A 25,424-nucleotide genomic window follows, 5' to 3' on the forward strand; every position below is an offset into this window, starting at 1 on the left:
TGGTTGGGAGGCTGCCAGGATGATTCAGGGCAGCGCAGGGCAGAGAAGATGTGACCCTGAACTAAAGCTTCAGTCACTGAGGTGAAGAGGCCACGATAAAGTCGAAAGAGGTTAATGAGGGAGACATCCTGATTCTCCTTGATTCTGGGAAGGCTTCAGAGGCATCAAACAGAAGCCAGTGGTCCAGGTGAGCTTGATTAACCTCTTACCCAACCCTAGTGTGATTTTGAGGAAGACCTGAGTCCCAGTCCAGCTCATCTCTCTGTGACTCGTGACAGTAACCTAGTCCTTCTCTGCCTTCCAGGATATTGCCCTTACCAAACCTTTCCTTTCTTTCTTTTTCAAGTTGTTCTAGATTAGCACAAGAAGGTCATCCCAGGACCACACACACATTGTCCCTATGTTTTTCCCTCTGAAATGTCCTCCCTCTCTGACCTGGTTGGCTGTGAGAACAAGGCCAGACTGACCCTTCACTCTGTGGGGTGACCACTCCTTAACATCATGGATAGTTGATAATAAGTCTAAACTTACTCATCTAAAGGATAAGCAAAGTATTATTTTTCTGTTCATGCAGCAAAAATGAGCATAACATGCCCTTAAAAGGTTTTTTTTTTTTTTTTAAGTAATGACATATATCCACACTGTGAGTCACAGCTGAAGAACTTTCAAATAGCCAGATGTGACAAAGAGTGAGGGAGTAGAAACTTCATTTTCAGATGCATTTCAGCATCACAGAGGCGAAATGCCTTGCCCAAAGTCACAGAGCTGTGGAAGGAGATGGGCTTCGTCTGCAGGTCTTCTGACCTGGACTGGTGATCCTCCTACTGCACCCAGCCACCTTTTTTTATTGGTTAACAGTGTAAAATAGGGCTTCCCTGGGTGGCTCAGGGGTAAAGAATACACCTGCCAATGCAGGAGACATGGGCTCCATCCCTGATCCGGGAAGATCCCACATGGGATCAGAACAACTAAGCCCATGCCCCATGACTACTGAACTTGTGCTCTAGAACCCGGGAGTTGCAACTACTGAGCTCAACGTGCTGCAACTACTGAAGCCTGCATGCCCTAGAACCCGTGCTCCACAGCAAGAGAAGCCACCGCGATGAGAAGCCCACGCACCGCAGCTGGAGAGCAGCCCCCACTAGCCGCAACTAGGGGAAGCCTGTGCACCGCAAAGAAGACCCAGAACTACCAAGAATAATTTTTTTTTAAAAAGTATAAAATAATGTATGTTAATTAATAGCCTACAAATAAAGCAAAAAGCCCAAATCAGCTGGCAGTGCTGCTTTGGTGGCCGTGGTCGTATATCATCTGCCCAGAGCTGCTGCTATGAGAAGAAATGAATGGAGACGTCCCCTGTGCTTTGGGGTTTGCCAAGACGTCTTCCTTTTCTGGGCCATGGGCAGGGGTGTGTTATGGGTTAGAGGCAGGAGAGTGGGGTCTGAACTCCGAAGATTTTTTCTTTTTTAAAGTAGACTTTGTTTTCTAGAGGAGTTTTAGATTCACAGCAAAATTGAGGGGAAAGTGCAGAGAACTCTCATATTCTGTCTCTGTACATTCCTACACACACGTACAGCCACCCCGACTACTGACATCCCACACCCAGCGGTACATACAGTACAGTTGAGGAACCTGCACTGACACATCGTCATCACCCAAAGCCCATAGTTTATACTGTGGTTCTCTGTTGCTGTTGTGTATTCATTCTATGGGTTTTGACAAGTGGATAATGACGTGTATCCACCATTACAGTATATACAGAGTAGTTTCACTGCCCTAAAAATCCTCTGTGCTCCACCAATTCATCCTTCCCCCTCTACTAAACCCTGGAAACCTCTGATCTCTTTACTATCTCTGTAGTTTTGCCTTTTCCTGCATGTCATAGAGTTGGAATCATACAGTATGGAGCCTTTTCAAATTGGCTTCTTTCACTTAGTAATGTGCGTTTAAGGTTCTTCCATGTCTTTTCATGTTTTGGTAGTTCAACTTCTCTTTTTTCCCCTATTTTTTATTGTGGTGAAATATATATAACAGAATTTAATATTTTAACCATTTGAAATGCACAGTTCAGTGGTATTAAGTGCATTTAAAATTGTTGTGCAACCATCCCCACCATCCATCTCCAGAATGCTTTTCATCTTGTAAAAATAAACATTAAACAATAATTTCATATTCCCTTCTCCTCCCAGCCTCTGGCAAACCCCATTCATCTTTCCTGTTGCTGTGATTTTAACTTCTTTAAGTGCCTTATATAAGTGGAATCATCCATTATTATTATTTTTGTAATGGCTTATTTCACTTAGTGTAATGTCCCTAAGGTTTGTCCATGTTGTAGTGTATGACAGAATTTCCTTCCATTTTAAAGTTGAGCAATATTCCTCTGTATGTGTAAACCACATTTTGCTAATCCATTCATCTTTTGATGGACCCTTGGAGTGCATTCATATTTTAGCCATTGCCAGTAATGTTGCTAAGTTCATTTCTTTTTAGCACTGAATAGTATCCATTGTCTGGTTGTACCACAGTTTATTTATCCATCACCTACTGAAGGATATTGGGCTTCCCCTGGTGGCTCAGACAGTAAAGAATCCGCCTGCAATGTGGGAGACCTGGGTTCCATCCCTGGGTTGGGAAGATCCCCTGGAGGAGGGCATGGCAACCCACTCCAGCATTCTTGCCTGGAGAACCCCCACAGACAGAAGAGCCTGGCGGGCTGCAGTCTATGGAGCAGCAAAGAGTCTGACACAACTGAATGACTAAGCACAGTACAACTGAAAGATATGCTGTTTGCTTTCAAGTTTTGGCAATTATGAATAAAGCTACTGTAGAACTTCTGCAGGTTCTGGTGTGTACATAAATTTTCAACTCATTTGAGTAAATACCAATCAGCACAACTGCTGGATTATGTGGTAAAAGTATGTTTAAATTTGTGAGAAACTGCCAAAGTGTCTTCCAAAGTGGCTATAATATTTTGCATTCCAAACACCAGTGAATGAGAGTTCTTGTTGTTTCACATCTTGGTCAGCATTTGGTGTTGTCAGTGATTTGAATTTTGGCCATTTTTACAGGTGTATAGCAGTATCCAATTTTGTTTCAGGTTGCAGTTCTCTGATCACATATGGTGTAAAGCATCTTTTTATATGCTTATTTTCCATCTGTGGATCTTTGGTGAGTTGTCTGTTCAGGTGTTTTGTCATTTTTAAATTGGGTTATTTGTTTACTTATTGTTGAGTTTTAACAACAAAGCAAGTTTACAAATTTACAAGTTCTTTGTATATTTTGGGTAATAATTCTTTATCTATGCATCTTTTGTAAGCATTTTCTCCCAGTCTATGACTTCTTGTTCTCTTGACAATGTCTTTCACAGAGCAGAATTTTACAATTTTAATCAAGTCTAGCTTATCCATTATTTCTTTCATGAATTATGATGTTGTATCTGAAAAGTCACTGCCATACCCAAAGTCGTCTAGATCGTCCTCCTGTGTTATCTTTTAGGAGTTTCATAGTTTTGTGTTTTATGTTTATGTCTGTGATCCATTTTGAGTTAATTTTTGTGATAGTTATAAGATCTGGGTCTATATGTGTGTGTGCATATATATATTTTGCTTGTGGATATTCAGTTGTTCCAGCACCATTTGCTGAAAAGGCTACTTCTCCACTGCATCCCCTTTGCTTCTTTGTCAGAGATCAGTCTGCTGTGTTTCTGTGGGTCTATTTCTGCTCTTTATTCTTTTCCATTGATTTATGTGATCACTGTTTTGCCAATACCATACTGTTTTGATTACTATAGCTTGTAAGTCTTGAAGTCAGTAGTGCCAGCCTTCTGACTTTGTTCTCCTTCATTATAATGTTGGCTATTCTGGATCTTTTGCATCTTCATAAGACTTTAAAATCAATTTTCAGGTATCCACAAAACAACTTTCTGGAGTTTTAACTGAGGTTGTATTGAATTTATAGATCAAATTTGGAAGAACTGACATCTTGACGATACTGAGTCTTCGTATCCATGAACACGGAATATCTCTCTCTATCATTTGGTTTCTTCTTTGATGTCTCTCATCATAGTTTCATAGTTTTCCTCCTATAGATCTTTCTTTTACATATTTTGTTAGAATTATACCTAAGTGTTTCATTTCTTTTGGTGCCAATGGAAATGTATAATTTTTTTAAAAATTTCAAATTCTACTTGTTCACTGCTTGTGAATAGGGAAGCAAGGGACATTTGTATACTAAGCTTGTATCCTGCAACCTCACTTTACTATAAATACTTATTGGTTCCAAGCAGTTTTCTGTCAGTTTTTTCAAATTTTAAAGGTAGACAATCATGTCATATGTGAACAAAGACAGTTTTATTTCTTCCTTCCCAATCTGTAAAATTAAAATGCCTGTAGAAAGTAGAAAGAGTTGGACACGACTGAGTGACTGAACTGAGAAAGCAGAAAAGTTTCTTTCCTAATATGTAAAAATAAAAAAAACCTAAGTGTCTTATTGCACTAGCTAGGACTTCCAGTACAATATTGAAAAGCAATGGTGAGAAGGGATGTACTTTCCTTGTTTCTTAATGGGAGAGTTTCTAGCTTTTCACCATTAACGATGATCTTAGATATGGGTTTTTATAGACATTCCTTATCAAGTTGATAAAATTTCCCTCTATTTCTCTAGTCTTCTGAGAGTTTTATCATGAATGGGTATTGGATTCTGTCATGCTGTTTTTATATCTATTAATGTGGTCATGTGATGTTTCTTCTTTAGCTGATTGACATAATGGATTACTTTAGCTGGTTTTTGAATGTTGAAACAGCCTTGCATACCTGGGATAAATTCCACTTGGCCATATTGTATAATTCTTTTTATACTTTCTTCAATTCTATTTGTTCATGTTTTGTGGAAGATTTTTACATGTATGTTTATGAGATATTTGTCTATAGTTTTCTTGTAATATCTTTTTCAGTTTTGCCAGGCCAAGTTGCTTCAGTCACATCCAACTCTGCGACCTCATGGACTATAGTCCACCAGGCTCCTCTGTCCATGGGGATTCTCTAGCAAGAATACTGGAGTGGGTTACCATTTCCTTCTCCAGGGGTTCTTCCCAACGCAGGGATCAAACTCGAGTCTCCCTCATTGCAGGCAGATTCTTTACCAGCTGAGCCACCAGGGAAGCTCAAAAGTCGCTCAGTCGTGTCTGACTCTTTGCGACCCCATGGACTATATAGTGCAGAGAATTCTCCAGGCCGGAATACTGTAGTGGGTAACCTTTCCCTTCTCCAGGGGATCTTCCCAACCCAGGGATTGAACCCAGATCTCCCACACTGCAGGCAAATTCTTTACCAGCTGAGCCACAAGGGAAGTCCAAGAATACTGGAGTGGGTAGCCTATCCCTTCTCCAGCGGATCTTCCCGACCCAGGAATCGAACCGGGGTCTCCTGCATTGCGGGCAGATTCTTTACCTACTGAGCTATCAGGGAAGCCCTGTTTTCCCTTTTGGTAGTAGGTTAATACTGCTCTCATAGAATGAGTCAGAACATATTTTCTCTGCTAGTATCTTCTGGAAGAGATTGTTGTAAATTGATACATTCCTCCTTAAATGTTTGGTAGAATTCACCAGTGAACCCATGTGTGCCTAATGTTTTCTTTTTTTGACAGGTTATTAATTATTGATTCAAAATGTTTAATAGATACAGGCCTATTCAGATTGCATATTTCTTTTTGTATGATTTTTGGCAGATTGTGTCTTTCAAGAAATTGGTCTGTTTCATCTTGGTTATCAAATGTATGGGCATAGAATTATTCACATTATCCTTTTATTTCCCTTTTCATGTTTGTAGGAACTATAGTGATGTCCTCTCTTTCATTTCTGATATTAATAATTTGTATTTTCTCTTTTTTTTTCTTAGCCTGGCTAGAGGCTTTTTCATTTTTGCCGGTTTTCTCAAAGAACCAGCTTTTGATTTTGTTGATTTTCTGTATTGATTTCCTCTTCTTTGAAGCCCGTGTTTTAATCATGGATGCGTCACTAACTGACATGGATCTGAGGGGTCTTGAGACTAAGTCCCTCCCATTCTGAGTCTCAGCTTCCACATCTGCAAAATGGGTGTGATGATAGCAATACTTCGCCCAGACTTAGTCTGAGGGAAGATGTCAAATATAAGTCCACTTCACTGATTCAGTAAATGCTGTTGAGCCCCTGGTATGTATGTACCAGGTTCTGCTTTATCTGCTAGGAATGTAATATTGTGAACAAAACAGCACAGTCCCTGCCCTCATGGAGCTTGGGCTCTAGTTGGAGGAGACAGAGATCAACAAATAAACTGAGCGTCAGACAGTATTAGAGGCAGGAAGAGAAAGGCAGGGGCCAGGGATGTGCTATTTCAGATAGGGGGCATCCTGATCAGATGTCATTTGAACAGACACTTGCAGGCAGTGAGGAGTGAGCCTGGACTTCATCTGTGGGAAGAGCCTTCCCGGTGAAGGGAACATCAAGAGTAAGGGCCATAACGGCAGCTGGCATGTTGGAGGATCAGCAAGGAGGCCACAGGGCTAGAACGAGGGAGTAAGGAGGGGGATGAGGCCAGGAGGGAGCTGCCAGTCAGGTGAGGACTGTGGATTTGGATTCCAAGTGTGATGGGAAGCCAGTGTACAAGGAGGAGACAGGATTGATTTTGTTTTACTCAATAAGATAATACATTTTACCAAGATTGCTCTGACTGTGGGATAGAGGACAGATTATAGGGGACAAGGAGACTGGGGTAGAGACTGATCCAGGCCAGAGATGAGGTGATTTTGGAAGGACAAAAGGGTGGTGGAGGTGCTTTGAAGCCAAATCATTCATCATCTGTTTGGGAAATAGAGCCGACAGACTCACTGATGAGGAGGAAGAGAAATAGAGGCGTCACGGATGACTGTAGAGTTTTGTGCCAGTAAATGGAGGAGCCGCAGTGGCTAGGCTTTGGTGAAGGTTGAGGGGCACATACATACTGAGCTCTCTTTTGAGCTATTTTAAGTCGGGACATTGCTCCATCCAGATGGAGGTGGCAAAATCACAAATGAAGGTACATACCTGGAGTTCAGGGGCGAGGTCAGTGCTGGAGAGACAAATCTGGGACCCATCAGCGGACAGAGTACTTCCAGCCTCCATCCCTAATGAGACCCCCTCGGGGTGAGTGTAGATGGAGATGATGGAGCAGTGCAGGGTCTTGGAGAACCTGCAGAAGGTGCCCACTGGCGGCTACCCGGAGCTGCCCAGAGGGCCCATCTGGGACACCAGGGCGAACAGATCTTAGCTTTGCATTGTCCAGGGAACTGTTGTGGAAGAGAAGCCAGCCGCGAGAGCAAGCCCAGGCTTAGCTTGCCCTGAAGGCGAGTGCTGTTCAATTATCAGTGCTCGACATGAGCTAGAACAGGGCAGCAGGACGAGGTACCTAGGATATGCGACACCCAGGGAAGATGGCTCTTAACACCTGTCATCTCTGCACAACAAAATTATTTTCAGTAATAGCAGTGAAATAAAACCAATTCTAATAATGGCCAGAAAAGAAACAGCAAAACGTTCCTTTCAGTGGACTTTATATACAGAACCATGCCGGTCAACAAGCATTACAGCACACAAAAAAAAGCGGGGGGAGAAGTAATGAGTTCACACCTTTTAATTACATTAATGGATTTTTTTGGAAAAAGAAAAAAATTGCACAAAGAAAGTTCCAAAAGCATGAACCCCGCAAGGCTGGGAGAATGAACAGAGGTGGCTGCCTTGGCAATAATCTGTTTCAACGTCCTTGCAGTCACTGCGCTGTCATTGCCCAGCTCAGGTCGACTATTTAAGACTTGAATATCTGGTATCTGTGAGAATATCTAGTATCAAAGGTGCTGGTACAAAGAGAACTAGTACAAAGTACTAGTACCACCTCGTACAGAGAAAACTCGCTCGGCTCTGAATCCTTTTTCTCAGCTCTGTATCCTTTTCCTCTGAATCTTTCCTCTGAACGTGTGCAGCAGAATCGACTCATGTTGGGGTCTGACTGTACCAGAGGTTGTTCTCTGAACTCACATCCATGTAAGCACAATATTTACGAAAGGTCAAGTAATAAAAATGTGCTCATCTGGAGCTTCCACACATATTATTAAAACTCAGCCGTGATTACAGCAGTTGTTTAGAACTTGGAACAACAAGATTGTTTTTTCAAGGCAGTACATTTTATCATTGACGTTGTTCAGCGTTGTCAGCTTTTAGCTGGTTTTATGTTTGTTTTAAATGTTCCTGCAGACAATGCATCACCTATTGCCTACACCTTGTGCAGACTGCTCCTACCACCTGGCCCTTGGGAGATATTGCAGGAAATGAATGGGCCTCTTGTCCTGGGCGGGGGCGGAGGGGAGGCCGGCGGAGGACTCTGAAGAGGTGATGCTATGGACGGGCCCTGCTGTGTGACCAGCTAGTTTCCAGGTGGAAATAGGTGCAGAAAGGCCTTGTAGGTGTCCTGTATACATTGAGGAGAGAAGCAGGAGGACCCTGAGTAGGTTGGCATTAGGCGCTAGTTCCTAAAGGCCACCCTGAGTCTGAGCACCATCTATGTACAAAGTCTAGCACGGAGTGCTGCCTCCGTGGAGTGGCAGTTTGTCCTGGTGGATACGAGACGACATCCCCCCCTGGAGATGCACCCAGCCCTGCTCAGTGGGATCCCGGCTCTCCTCCTCCCCTCCCTCTCTCTCCTTCCCTTTCCTTTTTCTGCAGAGCACTCCATGAAGACAGCCGTTCTAATGAAAAATCTCATAAATACCAGGAGATAAGCATCCAGGACCTTGGGTTTTTATTTCTGCCAAGACTCCCCGGAGAGCCTCCTTGGTAGGAAATATCCCTTCAGAGCTGAGATTTTCTCCCGGGCTTCAAAGACAGTGCTGGCTTCTTAGGGACACAACATCTGTTTAAACTGAATTTGAACCGGGAGGCAGGCGCATCCCCTACAGGAGGGGGGCACAGTGGAGCAGGAGGGTGCGGAATCTGCCCTCTGGCCTAGGAAAAGCTCCCCAGGCCTGTTCCTCCTTCTAGCAGTGCGTCCTCCTGCCAGGGGGTGGCTTTGGATAAATGCAGAGCACTGGTGGGGGGCGGAGGCTACAGGGATCTCAGACCTGAGGCTGGGCTTTGTGCTGCCTGCTCCCCAAATAGCCCCCCAACCCATGACTGCCAAGGCTTCTGCACCCAGGGGACGGAGCAAGGAGACCCAGGATGACAGAGCAGCTTCTGCAGCCTGGGCGGTCTTCTGGGCCCTGGGAGCCCCTTTCCAAGCCCAGACATCCCAACTCTTGGCATTTGTACCAACAAATCCTCTCTTCCCCCATCCCCTTTCTTTCGTTTCTCCCTTCATCATTCGCTGAGCATCCTCTGGGATACAGGAATTAAAAATCCCCGGTCCATAACTTCAACAAGCTTGAAATCTGATAGAACAACCTGATTGCTCTCCAAGATAAGAAAAATTGAGCGCTTTGTGTGCCTGGGCGGGCGTGCCAGCGCACACGGTTATTGTTAAGGCCGTAAAACAACATTAGAGAGGGCTTGGGAAATGGAGGGAAGAGAACGCAGGCAGTGCCCCTCTCAGGACAAGAGGCCCATTCGCTTCCTGCTTTTGTTCCCACTCAGGCACACATACAGCAGAGATGCCTCCAGAAAGTTCACCGAGTTCGGCTTCCTGCTTTTCTTTGCACACCAGGTCCCGCTGCAAAACAGCCATGTGGGACTCCTTCCTGGGCAGTACCAGGCGAGGGGCCCCCATTCCGGCAGCTTGCTTCTGATGTCCACCAGCGCTCGATGCTAAGTGTGTGCCTCCTGGAAAGGGTTGCCAGGTTAGCAGATCGCAGTACAGGACGCCCTGGTTAACTCGAACTTTGTAGAGCCAACGAATCGTTTTTTAGTGCAAGTGTGTTTCCCATCAGTAGGCGTCCCTGGTGGCTCAGATGGTAAAGAATCCGCCTGCAATGCAGGAGACCTGGGTTCGATCCCTAGGTCCGATCCCTGGGTTCGATCCCTGGGTCCGATCCCTGGGTCAGGAAGACCCTCCTGGAGAAGAGAATGGCTACCCACTCCAGTATTCTTGCCTGGAGAATTCCATGGACAGAGGAGCCTGGCGGGCTGTAGTCTATGGGGTCGCAGGGTCGGACATGACTGAGCAACTAATACTTCACACTCTTATGTTCCATCAGTATCAGTCCCACGGACTATTTGGAATGAAAACTAAAACATTCTTTAGTGTTTGTCTGAAATTCAGACTTCACTGAGCACCTTGGATTTTACCTGGAAACTGTACCTGGAGAGTCTTGTTGCATGTGTAGTCAAGGCTGCTTTATTGAATGCTACAGAAAACTAGCTGGTGATATGTTTCCTTTCCCGTTTTGTGTGGAACACTCTCCCTAACTTGAATCTATCCCTGCTTTTTTTTATTGTGTCTCCCCGACAACTCTGATAGCCATGGCTCTATGGCTTAGCGCACTTGGAGGTCAATGAATTCATCCCCTGTGGTCCCTCTGAGTACATCTCTCCCTCAGCCTCTTTCTGGAGACTGCCTAACTGCAGATATTTGGTTTGCTTTATGGAGGGAGAAGGAAGGGCTGGTGGGAGGTGTATATTAGCATTCCCCCTTGGGTCCATGGAGCTGCTTCCTCCAGAGCCCATCAGCTTCTCTAGCTGCCACAGATATAAGCAGTTGTGCCCGTCTTTGCCCTGCTGGAAGGAGCAAAGGTTTGAGATGCTGGTCCAGGGCTGCAGACCCGCAGAGGTTTATGACATCTTTCTCCCCATCAATGAACTTATTTTTCATTCTAAGGCAGCTTCAGGGAATAAAAATATAAATCGAAGTGGCAGACAGTAAAGAAAAAAAAAATGATTGACTGGAGAGTGGGAAGACAGAGTGATGCCTTGTGGTTAAATGGATTTTCTGTTTAACTGAGGGTTAAGTAGAAAACTCGTTTTGATTCATCCTCTGCTCTTGCAAATCTTTCTGAAATGTATTAGCCTGCTCCCTGGTTTTCCTAAGTGCACCATAATGACCGTAATTGAATCTCTTTGCTGGCAGAGCATCCTGTGGGGCGTCGGGGCATGCTGTTGTAAATGTCAGTCCTCTAGGTGCAGTCAGGACCTGGGCTTTGGAGCCTGTGGCGTAGGCTGTGTGCCACGCAGTGGCCCTTCCTTCACATCCGCCGCCACCTCCTTCGGTCTTCCCAGCCACTCTGGACTGGGGCTCAGGAAGGGGCCCATTTGCAGATGTGGAAACTGAGGTCCATGATGTGACGGACTCTCTTCAAGTCACTCTAGCTGGTAGAGGAGCTGAACCTGAAGCTAGTAGAAATGGTGGTGGTGAGTTGGTCTGGATTCAAATCCTGGCCTTTACTCCCTGGCTGGAAGAAGACCATGAACCTCAGTTTCTCCATCTCTGAATTGGGCATAATAACCTTTCCTTACAGAGCTGCTGATGAGATGAAGTGAGGTAATCGTGGGTGGGCTGCACACCTGGGTCTTCATATTTTTTTTTTTTTTAAATGGCACATACACTTTCTTATCCGCAAATGTCCCACATGCTCTGGTCCTGGGACCCTGCCTCCAGCTTCTTTCTACTTTGCTGTCCTGCCTCCTCTGTGCCTTAATCCTTTGCAAGACTGCAGGACCAGAATGTCTGGGTTTGAATCCTGACCTTGTGTCCCACTCCTTGGGTGGTTCTGTTTCTGGGCCTCAGTTTTCCCATCTATAAAATGGGGATAGTAGTGACCTGCCTTGTAGGGTTGTCGTGAGGATTAAAAGCAAGAGAGCTTTTCCAGGCCAGTGTTATGCAAGGATTTGCCATTGTCATTCTAGGACTTGATTATGTGAGTCCAGGTTAATCAGGCTTTTAGGATTTGGTCCATACCCTGAGCATGTTAGCAGGAATAGACTTGCAGACCAGGCTCCCTGTTGGTGCCCCAGGAGTTTGCAGTCAGTCTGGGGAGAAGGAAAGAGCCGCTCTTTCTTGCTGCCATTGTCTGACGGGTGTTTACCCCTCGTTGAGTGCTCAGAGAAGTACACCAAGAGGGAGCCATGGGTAGGTTATGAGGGGCCTACATTTGCCCTGACAGGGCCCCTGCCCAGAGGTCATCACCCTCCAATTGTCTGTCTGTCTGCGACCTCGGTGCTCCTTCTCCGTATGTCATGGGTCCCTAGCATTTCAAGAAGGCATTTGTTTTTCTCCTTACCAAGGGATCCACTTGGAGCACAGAGGGCTCTCTGTGTGTGACCTCTGGACTCCCCCTGGGGTCCAGGCTGGAGGGTGAGAAGGACACTTCGTCAAGCCAAACCTAAGCCAATGAGGCCACCTGTTCGGGCTCTGGCCTGCTGGGTCCACACCTCCGTGGGTCTTCCGAGTCCTGCCGAGCCACCTCCTTGCTCTCTGAGTCACCCACTCTGGACACCCTCTGGGGTTTTTTGCAGCAGCTGAATAGTCAGCTTGGTACTTGGGGTCAGGAACAGCAGCCTGTGTGCAAAGCCCCGGGTAGGCTGGTTTATTTATGCGTTTATCTTTACTGGGAAGGCTGAGAGAAACGGCGCGGTTTGTGAATATTTACAGGCACATTACTACAAGGAGGAAATGAATTCATTCCTTCTCCTCTCCCGCTGTTAACAGATCACACTGTGGTTCCCCACCGCCCGCCTCCCACAGCCCTCCCTGCGCTTGTAATTCCGTGTCGTCTTTTTTGTTTGTTTGTCTTTTTTTGTTTGTTTTGCCTTTTGGCCGTGCCGTGGCGGTATGTGGGGATCGAACCTGCGATCCCTGCATAGGAAGCGCAGAGTCTTAACCACCGGCCTGACAAAGAAGTCCCCCTTGTAAGTTTTTACTCCAGCTTCAGAAGGGGCAGCCGGGAAGATGCGTCAGTGTGATTCCCCCATGCACTTACTGAGCACCTACTGTATTCCATCCCCAGTTCTGGTGCTGGGGATACTGAGGTGAGTGCCGCGCCTGTTGTCCTGGCTCTCCCCCTCAAGGGGAACTGTGGACAAGAACAGCAGTGTCTGTTGGAGGAAAACAGTTACTTTGAGACCTGTGGCCATGCTGGGGATGGGCAAGATGGGATCTGTCTGTATAACAGAGGGGAAGGCTGGGAAGTAGCAAGGCTGCTTGTCCTGGGCCTGGAAGGACTTTATCCCAGCAGAAAGGGTCACTTGGGCAGAGGCCAGAGCACAGAGCCTCGGAGGTGTGAAGGACAGCACTTCCTGGGGGTGGGGTGGCAGGGAACTTTCTGGTGGGTTAGACATGGCATCTGTGGAAGGAAGCAGGAGGAGGAGGAGCTGGAAATGTGGGTGGGCTGGGTCGTTTCTGGTTCTGAGCTGGGGATGGAGGGGACCTAAAGGGAAGACGGGGACCAGGGTTGCCCAGTTTCCAGAGATAGCCAGGTGGAGCACTTGTCCTGTGGTGAAGGACTGAATTGGCCAATAATGGCCTCTATTGAAAGAGGGAGTTTCCCGTCCCCTCCCCCTCCTCCCTCCCCTTTCCCCTCCCCCTGTTCTGAGCTGACAGTCTTGTGGTCTGTGGTTCTCAGAATCTCAAGTGTTGGGGTCAGCTCTGACCAAGGGCAGGGCTGGCCTGGATTGTTCCGGACAGGTGGCAGTCTGTGCGGCCACCTGTCCAACTGCCAGAGGGCATGGGGGTCCCTTGGGACATCGGGCTTGGTCCCTGGTCCACACGCAAGGCCTCCCCACGGCAGCTGGTCAGATGCCCACCACATGCAGCCTGTGCAGTGAGAACCTCGGCTCGGGCTCTGGGTCCTGCTGAGTTGAGGGAGGAGCTGGGCTGCCCACCGGGGACTTCGCTGGGGGGCTCAGGCCGGGCCCGGCGCGTCGGTCCTGGGAGCCTGCCCTGGCGTTGACTCTGGGCTCTTCTCAGCGGGGAGAACCTTCCATCGTGCTCACTTTCCTCCCAGATTTGCTCATTCTGCCCCCGCCCGCCCCTCCTGGGGTGCCCTGTGTCCTCAGGTTACCTGAGATCAGGGGCAGTAAGACCACCCCTTTGCCCTCAGGATTCTGAAATGAGGCCGGACGGGAGCACAGATTTCAGAACTGTCTGAGGCCTCCCCTGGCCGGGCTGCCCTCAGACGCTAATAAAAGCACTGTGTGTTTTTCAGATTCAGGGAGGGTCCCTCCTTGACCTGTGGCGGGCGGGAGGGAGTGGGGCAGGCCAGCCGGGGTTCAGATCCTGGGGAGGGGTAGTGGGAGGCAGCGAGGTTCCCAGGCTGGGAGGCTTTGGGATCATGGCTGTGGTTGAAATTGATCACCCTGGGAGCCTGCACCATGGCCTTGTTAAGACGCAGGCTGCCTTCAACTGCTTCTAATGGGCACTTGCCCCTGCCAGCCCCATGCCTTCATGCTCATCATCCTGGGCATGTACTGATTGCACGCCTGTGCACACTTCCAACACGCCTGTGTATACCTACTCACCCCTGCACACACCCATTCATGCAAGTGCCCTCACATCCCGGCACGTGCCTCTCCTCCACACCCACCCCGGCTCCCGCTTCCTACCCACAGCCTTCCTATACACACCCTGTCCTTTCCATAGAGTCCCTCCCGACCCCACCATTCATGAGCACACACACACATGCATAGGCTGCAACCAGACTCTTAGATGATCTTGCTTGTTTCTCAGCCTGCAGAACTCTGGATTATCTGGGATCCTTTTTACTCAGATGCTGAGCCCAGCAAGGGCTCCAGGGAGAGTGAGAAGGTTGAGTCAGAGTAAGCCTGGACCCAGTGCAACTGCCCTGTGAGGCAAGTGTCCTGACTCCTCCTGTTTCACACATCCATCCATCCACCCATCCATCTACCCATCCACCCATCTATCCATCCATCCACCCATCTACCCTTCTATCCATCCATCCATTCATCCTTCATCTATCCATTCACCAGTCCATCCATCTATCCATCCATCCATTCACTTATTAATCTATCCATCATTTCTTCTAGCACATACTCATAGCAGTGAACCAGGCATTTCTTTCATGGATCTGAGAACCCTATGAAATGACATAGGGCCTTGATACTTGTTTTTGAAATGAGAAAACTTGGAATCTAGTTTCTGCCTCTTGCTAGCTTTGTGACCTTGGTCATATCCTGTCATCCTTAAGCCTCAGTTTCCCCACCTGTTAAATGGGAATCATGGTGCCTCATCCCAGGAAGAGTGCTGGGCCCTGGGGATGGTAGCCATGAGCAGTAACTTGGGGACTTCTGTGTCCATCATCAAAACCCTCCTTGAAAATTCTATTCAAAAAGATACATGCACCCCAATGTTCACAACAGAACTATTTACAATAGCCAACCATGAAAGCAACCTAAATGTCCATTAACAGATAATGGAGAGGGAAGATGTCATATATATACATACAATGGAATACTACTTAGTCATAAAAAAGGAAGAATGCCATTTGCAACATGGATGAACGTAGAGATGATCATACTAAGTATTAATAAGTCAGACAGAGAAAGACAAATATCATATGATATCACTTGTATGTAGATCTAAAATATGACACAAACGAACTTATCTACAAAACAGAACAGACTCACAAACATAGAAAACAAGGTCACCAGAGGGGAAAGGGTAGGAGGGTTAAGTTAGGAGCTTGGATTAACAGATACAAACTACCATATAGAAAATAGGTAAACAACAAGGTCCTACTGCACAGTACAGGGAACTATATTTAATATCCTGTAATAAACCATAATGGAAAAGAATACAAAAAATATATATATGTATAACTGAATCACTTTGCTATACATCAGAAACTAACATAATATTGTAAATCAATTATACTTCAATAAAAAAGTCAAAACCTTCCTTAAAATAGGGATGAAACGAGGCAAAATAAACTCCCTGCACCCTGCAGCTTCGTAGGGTTGGAATGAGAAGCGGGGATGTGGGTCCTGGTGGATCTTTGGGTCTGTCTGCGGAATGCCTACATTTCAGCCATAGTTGGTCAGTTTCTATTTTTCTGTCCTTTTAAGAGAAAGACATTGAGAAAGGACTAGCTATCACACACATTAAGGAAATGTGCTGCTCTAGAGGTTTCTGCAAAGGGCAGGAGGAGCAGCCAGAAACTGGTGGCTTAGCCATCAGGGGGCTGCCCTGGAGGGTCCCCGGCGTCTCTAGGGAGCAGACAGCGAAGCCGGCTGGAGGCTTGGGAAACCTCGCTGACGGTGGAAGGTTGGGCCTTGCTGGAGGGCAGCCCACAGTCACCAGATCCCCAGAGAGACCCACCCGCCCCTCCGCAACCCTGGGCCTTCTTGATGCAGGTCCAGAAGTTAGGGCTGCCTAGGGCCCGGGGCAATGAAGAGGTGGCTAGTGGCTGTGTTTTGTTTTCTTTTTTTTCAATATTATTACACTTTTAAGTGGTTATTGGAAAATATGATGGCTAACTTCTTTTTTAAAAATAATTTATTTACTTATGGTGGTGCTGTGTCTTCGCTGCTGAGAAGGCTTTTCCCTAGTAATGGCGAGTGGGGACTACTCCCTAGGTGCGATGCGCGGGCTTCTCATCGTAGGGGCTCCGCCTGTCGCAGGGCACAGGCTCTAGGGCGCACAGGCTTCAGGAGCTATGGCACGTGGGCTCAGGAGTCATGGCTCCTGGGCTTCCTGCGTGTGGGGTCTTCCCGGATGAGGGATCAAACCCATGTCTCCTGCATTGGCAAGTGGATTCTTTACCACGAAGCCCCCAGGGAAGCCCCTGGCTAACTTCTTGAGAAGTCACACACACACACACACACACACACACACACACACACACACACACAGAATGACTGTGAGCTCCTTGATGGATGGGACGCTGGCATATCAGCCTTTGTTGCTCCAGAGGTCCTAATAGCCGCAGTAGGGGTAGCAGATCTCTGTTGGATGAGGAAGGAATGGGATGTTGCAGCAGCTTGCCTGTACTTGCCTCTGTCTCTTCGCTGTCCCTGGCATGCTTAGTAACAATGTCAGACTTACGGAGCCTCTGGAAAATGGAAGAATAAAAGAGATGTCAGATAAGCGTCCAAACCTGCAACTAGGAGACAAGTCCTGGAGAGCTAATGCACAGTGTAGTGAGAATGGGCAACACTATTGTATTAGTCACTGAAGTTGCTAGGAGACTAGATCTTAATCATTCCCAGCTCAAAAAAGAAGTGATGGGACTTCCCTGGTGGTTCAGTGGTTAAGATTTTGCCTTCCAATGCAGGGGATGTGGGTTCCATCTCTGGTCAGGGAGCTATGATCCCACATGCCTTGCAGCCAAAATCCAAAGCATAAAACAGAAGCAATATTGTACCAAATTCAATAAAGACTTAAAAAATGGCCCACAGTAAAAAAAAAGAAATAACCATGTAATATAATAAAGGTGCTATCACTATAATGGCAATATACATACATCAGATCAACTTGTTGGACACCTTGAATTTATACAATGTTATATGTCAAATACTTTGGCCACCTGATATGAAGAGCTGACTCATTAGAAAAGAGAAAGATAGAAGGCAGAAGAAGGGGACGAAGGAGGACAAGATGGTTAGATGGCATCACCAACTCAATGGACATGAGTTTGAGCAAGCTTCGGGGGATGGTGAAAGATAGGGAAGCCGGGCGTGCTGCAGTCCTTGGGGTCGCAAAGAATCACACATGACTGAGCAGCTGACAACAACAACAAATATGTCAATACATTTCAATAAATAAATAAGTAAACTTATTTTTAAAATAAATGAAATAACAAGCAGTTGAAGGAATTATATATACTTTCATCCAGCAACTTTTCCCTCCCCACCCCAGCCACAAAGAATTAGAAACTTTATTGGGGTACCATTTATATTCAGATCGAAAGCATTCCATACATTCCGACCTTATTTACACCCCTGTAATCCGAATTCCCAGCAAGACAGGAAACTTTTCCATCAGCCCGGGGAGTTTCCTCACGCCTTTTCCAGTTAACCACGCCTCTGCTTTGTATCACTGTAGGTTAGCTTTGTTCTAGAACTTCCTATAAATGGAATCACACAGTCTGCGCTCTTGTGTCTGGCTTCCTGCCCTCAGCTTGTGGTTGTTGTTCAGTTGCCAAGTTGTGTCTGACTCTTTGCGACCCCAACAGCATGCCAGGCTTCCCTGTCCTTCACCATCTCCTGGGGTTTGCTCAAGTTCATTGAGCTTGTTGAGTCAGTGATGCTACCTAACCATCTTGATGTTTCTGAAATTCATGCCTGTTGTTGGGAGCTATGTGGGGAGCTCATTACTTTGAACTGCTGCACAATATTCTATCTTATGTATATACAACATCTTGTTTATACATTCATCCTTTTTGATGGGCCTTTGCGTGTTCCCAGTTTTGGACTATTATGTAATCAAGCTCCTATGAACATTTGAGTACAAGTCTTTGCGTGGACCCCTGCCTTCTTTTCTCATGTGTAAATACCTATGAGTAGAATGGTTGCATTAGAGGGCAAGTGTATATTTAACTTAAAAGAAAGTGCCAAGCTGTTCTCTAAAATTCTTGTACCATTTCACACCTCCACCAGCTGTGTCTGAAGGTTCCAATTCCTCCATAGCCTGATCAATACTTGGTATTGTCAACAGAGCTTTTCGATTTTAGACATTCTATAGTTATGTGACATTATTTCATTATTTTCATGTGTACTTCCCTGTTGGGCCAGTGGAGTTGAGCATCTTTCATCTGAATGTCTTCTTTTGTGGACTATCATTCAAGTCTTTTGCCCATTTTTTTATTGGATTGTCTTTTTATTATTGATTTAAAGGGATTATTTAACTTTTGGAAGACAACCTGACAGAATAGCTTCACAATCTTATAGTGGGCAGAGACTTATTAGACAGGACAATAAAAATAGGAACCGTAAAAGGAAAAACGGATGAATTGGACTTCACCAAAATTTAAAACTTCTGCTCATTCACTTTTAAGAAAAGTGAATCAGAAATCCACAGACCGGAAGAAGAAAATCACAGCACATGTGCCCAGGATGTACCACAACCATTTTATGAGGACTTGCTTCTACCTGGCACTTGCCCCACCCTATGAGGTCCTACAGATCCCACTCCCCTAGCAGCCAGGGTGCTCTCTATTGAAACGCAAGTCTAACCCTGCTGAACTTGCAGCGCTCACAGGGTAAGCCCCAGCATCCTGGAGGTGACCTCAAGACTCCGCCCCCTGCCACTCAAGATCTTGTGTTCCAGCACTGGTCTCGCAGTCTCGCGAGGCCCTAAGCTCTCCCGAGAAAGCTCCCTTCACAAAGGCTGTTCCTGAAGAACACACTTTTCCTGGCGGTTCACGCAGCGGTCTCGTCTGCCCCTTCAGAATTCACCTGAGGTGAACCTTCTTGAGGGGAACTTCCCTGGACCCTAGAGGTGGAGGCTGACTCATCACCTGCAGGTGGGGGCTTGGATGGAAGGGGAGGGTCAGGACTCAGCCTGCATTGCAGGGAGAGACTGAGGCGTGATGTAGAACTCCCCCCTCATCCTTTGACTCAGGGACATAATGCCAGCTATTTAATGACAGGTGGGTGCTGGTACTGATCGGCCAAGGTAGACCCCGGTCAGAGCGCTGAGTCACAGAGGTCCTTGCGGAGAGCAGACACCCGTCCTTCAGCTGCTGGGGAGGGGCTGGGGGGCTGGGGGGAGACTTTGGAGCCCAGAGCAACAGTTAACTGTTAATACCAACTGGTGCCAGCATATGGCAGGACTCTTGTCCGATCCGGAGTGTGCAGGCGATCTCTTGGCCTGTCTCGTTGGCCTTCTGGTCCTGGCTCACCGTCTTGCCTTTACCCTGTTTTATCTAAAGCCTTTTTATTCATCTCAACCCATTATCGTTCCAACACGCCTTCAGATGATGAGACTGTGTTGAGGCATCAGTGCCCCCATCAGATGTGTGGAACCCTTTGCCATAGCTCTCTGGGGACAGGCCCCTGTCCTGTCCTCGGCACTCGGAGCTGAGCCTGGGACACAGGAATTGCTCAATGAAGCTGTCACCAACCAGTGAAGGTTAACTCACAACCACCCCCCGTGATAGACAACTAAGTTATTCTTGTTTTGTCTCGAAGTCAGGTCTAACTCTATGTGGTCCCATGGACTGTAGCTCGCCAGGCTCCTCTGTCCGTGAGACTTCCCAAGCAAGAATACTGGAGTGGGTTGCCATTTCCTTCTCCGGGGGATCTTCTGACCCAGGAACTGGACCTGAGTCTTCTGCATTACAGGCAGACTCTTTACCACTGAGCTATCTGGGAAGCCCAGACAACTGAGTACATTCTTCCATTTTCTCATTTGGGAAACGGAGGCTGCGGGAAACTCGGTGGCTTGTTCAGGGTCTCACAGCTGATGAGAGGCAGAGTCAGGAGGGAAAAGCGGATCTGGTTTCTGGCATTTTCTGCCCTATGATGGCTACATTATTTCCTCCTAAGTTTAAACCCAATAGTGGAAGAAAGTGGTGAATGCTATAAAAATGTGCAGTGTTATATAAATGAAAGGTATCATTAAAAATGTCTATGTTGATTTTAATTATCCCCAACTGCAATAATGAGACAAAGCATCTTTTGAAACATGGGCAAGATTAGGGCTAAAATTTAGATGTTTTTTAGGGTCTTTGGTATATCTTACGTGTGAATGCTTCTGTTGAACATTGGGATGCAAAGGATATTTATCAAATAAGTGTAGGGGACCAATTATAACAACACATTGAACACGTGAGTACCCATCGCCCCAACCCAGAAACAGCAGAGGTTTCACTGGACCTGAGCCAGTCTCTTCCCAGCCCGGATTTTGCATTTATCCCCCTCTAGCCTTTTTTTTTTTTTTTATGACTTTTCCACATCCGTGACTTTAATATTTTCTCTTCATTGATACATTCATCCAGCAAATGCTGGTAGAGCTCTACTCCCTGGGGGAGCCTTACAGAGTCTCCCAGTCCCACCCCTGCAGTTTTTAAAAACGAAGAAAGATAGGTGATTTTTTTTTTCCTCTGACCCCGCCCCCCAAAAAAAAATTCCTCCTGGCGGTATGTGTGTCCCACCCCCCACCACTCCGTGAAGCCAGCTTTTCCTCTCAAATGCCTCCTTTGCGTTTTGGCGCAGACTGTAGTCCTCTGTGAGTGTTTTTCCACAAAGTATTTGTGGCTTTGGCAAGGTGGTTTATACCGTTCATAGTGCTCCCTTTGTCCGGAGGTTCCCCAGCTCTGCTCCACCCTGTATGCATCGGGTCATTGACTGGACCTGGCAAAGCAGAACTTTGCTCCCGGGCCCTTTAATTCTATTTCCGTTTTATTGATTTAAATTTAATAGCCATGTGTGGCCAGTGGCGGCCACAGTGGCCCGTGCAGTTTGGAGGAGCAGTTTCCTGCAAAGGGAGGTGTTCGACAAGAGCTGGTGGCGTCTCATCCCTGGCTTTATTTCTCCTGTACCTGGAGAAGCCGGCCAGGATCAAGGAAGTCACGTGTCAGAGTTGATTTCTACATGAATTCCCTCCCCTCTGCTCTAAGCAGAGAAGAGAGCAAGAGGAAGGAAGAATCCAGGCGTCCGGCCGCCTTTGCCTTACTGCAGACGAGGCTGTGCAGAGCGCCTGGGCATCCAGAGAGTGATGAGGACAGCAAAAGGAGAGAGATGTGCAGGTATTCGGTGTGTGACAACCTTGCCCCACCACCCTCGTGTCAGGGGCTGGGTTTCATTCATGTGGGGAGAGGGATTGCTGTATAAATTCATCAATGAGTTCTTTTCACAGCTTATGAATGTTTACACGAGGCAGGGCTGGGTTCGGCAGAAAAGCTGAGGTTCTCACTAACAGAAATAAGTCACGGGAGGGGAAATAAAAAAATCACCCAATGGCAGAGTTTACAGGATTCTTCCCCTCTTTAGCCATCGCCGCCAGAATTAAATTGTCCAATTTGGAGCCTTGGAAAGGAAAATAGCTCTGTTGGCTTTTATATCTACTAAGAAAAAAGCTTTCCAAGATTTGTCTGTTCCTTTCTGAACTTGCTGTGTGGCCTAAGACAAGTTACTTACCCTCTCTGGACCTCAGTCTCTCCATCTGACAAGGGTGGGCAATGGTACCTCACAGGGGGCTTTTAGGAATTTGCTGAGACAAAAAGCAGGGCTGTCATACAGCAGAGGGAGGTGTGCTCACAAGGAGACTTCAAGATTCGTGATGCTGGTTCAAGAGCAAGCCAGGGGTGGAGTGTGTGCCAGAAACCCAGAATTATGCTATTTGTGGGATGAAAAGAAAAAGTACCCCAGGTCAGTGGGAAATGAATCTTTATTTTCATAGTCTGTCAGCAGGACACTGCAAGCATTGGAAAAGGAAAAACAATAATAGTCCGTCTTTAAATGTAGCTCTGGCTCCCTCCGCCCAGTCTTTGTCTGTGGGACTGTGCATGGACCAGAAAGACCCCTTCAGGAGCCCTCACCCCACGCCACAGCCCCTGGTGAGTGCTTTGGGGGCCTGGGGTGATGCTGGCTCGTATTCCAGGGAGCAGAGTCTCTTGGGATTTTATGAGCTGTCAGTAGGACACCAATCATGAGAATGTCCTTATCCTGCCCCTGAGTCCAGGACCTCGGGCATCATGGACTCACAGCCCTCGGTCCGTCACTTGGGCAGTAACTTCACTGCTGGGCTATCGGAGGCCAGGAAGGTGCCTGGCTGCGTGCGTGTGTGTGTGTGTGCACGCACACCTGTGTGAATGCTTGCTCTGAGCTCTCAGAGAACAGAAAAGGAGATGGGATAGCAGACATCTACGGATACCCGGAACCTGGTCAAGCAGAGTGAGGTAACCTAAACAGGGACACCACGAGGTTTAGAGTCCTGCGCTTCCCCGCTGAGCCTCGACATCCTCATCTGTGAAGTGGGACTGAGGAAAGCTAACCCACAGGGCGAGAGGACAGGTCAGTGCGGGCCAGGTACACAACGGGAGCCAGGACAGGGTGGCCCAGTGACGGAGTCATCCTAGAAGTGGCTTCCTCTCGTGGATCCCCTTAGGAAAGGTTATTTTGTGTTGGAGGTGGGAATTCTCTAGTGCATCTAGGGCAAGGTCTCTCCTGAGTTCCTTCTCCAGGCCCTCAGAAAATGAAGGCTACTGTGGTCCCCATGTCGAGGCAAGCAGCAGCCCCAAGCTGGGTAACGAGGTCTTCTGAGCAACTCTGTGCCCCGTGAACTTTTGGAAACTGGGTCTGGGATAGGCTATCCTGCCCCGTCTCCTCTCTAACTACTGAAACATACAACAGGGACGGAAGGCGAGGTCAGTGGAGATGCCCTTGGCAATGCTCTGCCATTGGCCGACTCTAGCCCGGGTGAGCAAAGGGACCAGTGTCATTGGGCCTCTGCTTCTCCTGCTTTGGTGGGGGAAGATGGAGGGATCCCTGAAACACGTTCATAATGATACACATTCAAACATTTGAGCTAATGGGCTCACATGTTCAATTAGTAACAACATATCGGGTCCTCTGAAGAGGTTTCAGAGTTTGCATCTGGACCCCTAACATGGGGAGGCTGGAAGCCTTGGCTGTGATTGAAGAGCTGGTGGGGGCATCTTTCTGTTCTGACGAATAACTGCCCTTGCCTCCACTGGCCCCACCTCCTCATGGCCACCGAGAGATGCTCAGAGGCAGGCCAGCCACCCCTTCTGTGGACCATCTCCTCCTCCAGGTCCCCGCTGTGTCCCCTCAATGGAAGAGCTATCACCAGCGCCTGGGCATCTGCTCTGGAAAGAGTAGCCAGGCTCTGGGGACGGTGTGCAGGATGTGGTGGTATTGGAGAGGGTTCATGGTCACAGCGGTGCCCCAGGGCTTTAGAATCAGGGTGTCCTTGGTCTGTGTGGCCTTGGGCAAGTCATCTCACCCAGTGAGCTTCAGTGTGTAACGGCGCTTACATCGAAGGACTGTTTCTCAGCAGTCGACTAGGGGCTAAGACTGTATTCATTCATTCAAAAATATTTGTTGAACATTTATAGTGTGCTGCAGCCACCGTTCTGGGTATTGGATTATAGCAGTGAACAAAGGTCCTTCTTTTCTGGACGTTACACTCTAGTGGGAGAGACAGACAACGAAATATATGGTCAATGTGAATCAATTTATATGTTTTATACATAGCATATATTCAATTGTATGCCTGTCATTAAATATATACTTATTGTAGGCTTGTATATTATATATAAACAAATATGTACTTCAGGTAGTGAGAAAATCAGTGAGTGATGATGGGGGATGCTGTTTGCAATAGAGGGGATAGAGGGGTCGCGGAGAGCCCTCTGACAGGGATGTTTAAGCAGAGACCAGAGGAAGTGAGGGAACACTCCCAGGGCTTCTGTGGTACAGAGGGCTGCAGACAGGGGAACCGCGGGCACCAAGGGCTTGGCTTTCCAGAACTGGGGTGATGCGTGGGGGAGCGAGTGCGAGGAGGCCGGGGAGGCAGCCGGGCGTCATACAGGGTCTTGCACGTGTCGTGAGGACTGCGCGGCTTGTCTGACCGACTACTTGGCACAGACTAGGTGCTACCTAAGTGTGCCTGCATTCGCTCATTCGGTGTTTGTTAGCACTTCCTCAGTGATGGACCCTGAGCAGGGCATGAGGATGCAGAGAGAACATCTCAGTGCCTGCCCTGGGGACTCACAGCCGACTCTGGAACACCAAGGACATCCCCTTCAAGTTGGGGCTTTGGTGGAAGTGATGTAGCCACAAGGAGGTCCCTGTGCCCCTCTGAGCCCCTTCAGCAGTGGCTGAGGCCCAGGAAGGCCTCCCAGGCAAGGGGATGCCTCAGCCAGCCTTGTAGGGTGCGTGGACCTCAGCCCTGGGGAAGCAGCCTGGGAAGGAGATGCCAAGCCGAGGGTACAGACAACGGCACGTGCCAAGGCCCTGAGGTTCAGAAGAGCGCGGCTGTGGGGAAGGGCCCTCTTTTAGTGTGCCTGGAAGTCCAGAGTGCGCGAGGGATGGGAAGGGCTGACAGCCAAGGTCTGGGTATGGGAACAGCTCCAACGTGACCCATTGTGTGCCCGAGGTCAGGCTGCACCCGGAGCAGAGCCTGAGAGGCGGGGCCTGTGCGAGCGATTTGTTAAGGCTCTGCCCCCGTGGGAGCTGATGAGGGAGGGGAGGGGAGGGTATCAAGCTAGGGGCATCCCAGGCGACGTCCGGCAGAAGGTGGCTTCCATTTGAGCCCCGAGGGGAGCTCAGAACTTGTCCTAGGCCAAGGCCAGGGAACAAGGCTTTCCTGTCGGCTATTGGCTCAGCACACCCCACCCCACCCCCCGCCTGCCCCCAGCATAGAGGAGGGTGGCTCAGAGCACTTCTGACTGTCTGCTGGTGAGCAGAGCATCTCTGGGATGTGAAGGAGAGTCACAGGTATAGGCATTAGAAACAAATGCGCGGGAGGTGAACCACCATCCCAGTTTGCCAGAGACCAGGGGGTTTCCTGGGA

At 47.8% G+C, this 25,424-nt stretch overlaps 1 protein-coding gene across 2 annotated transcripts in view; it reads left to right on the forward strand.

Moving 5' to 3' along the window:
* TSPAN18 (tetraspanin 18) overlaps window positions 1-25,424 on the forward strand; it is a 199,406-nt gene that overhangs the window by 43,479 nt on the left and 130,503 nt on the right. The window contains exon 1 of one of the 2 annotated variants that reach the window (XM_043482777.1): window positions 21,361-21,633. The exons of the other annotated variant lie outside the window; for it this stretch is intronic. The gene's annotated coding sequence lies outside the window, so the exon portion shown is untranslated. Of the gene's footprint in view, window positions 1-21,360; window positions 21,634-25,424 lie in introns of those variants that run through there. 2 annotated transcript variants of the gene reach the window in all.

Source organism: Cervus canadensis, chromosome 11, assembly GCF_019320065.1.
Source record: "Cervus canadensis isolate Bull #8, Minnesota chromosome 11, ASM1932006v1, whole genome shotgun sequence".
NCBI lineage: Eukaryota > Metazoa > Chordata > Mammalia > Artiodactyla > Cervidae > Cervus > Cervus canadensis.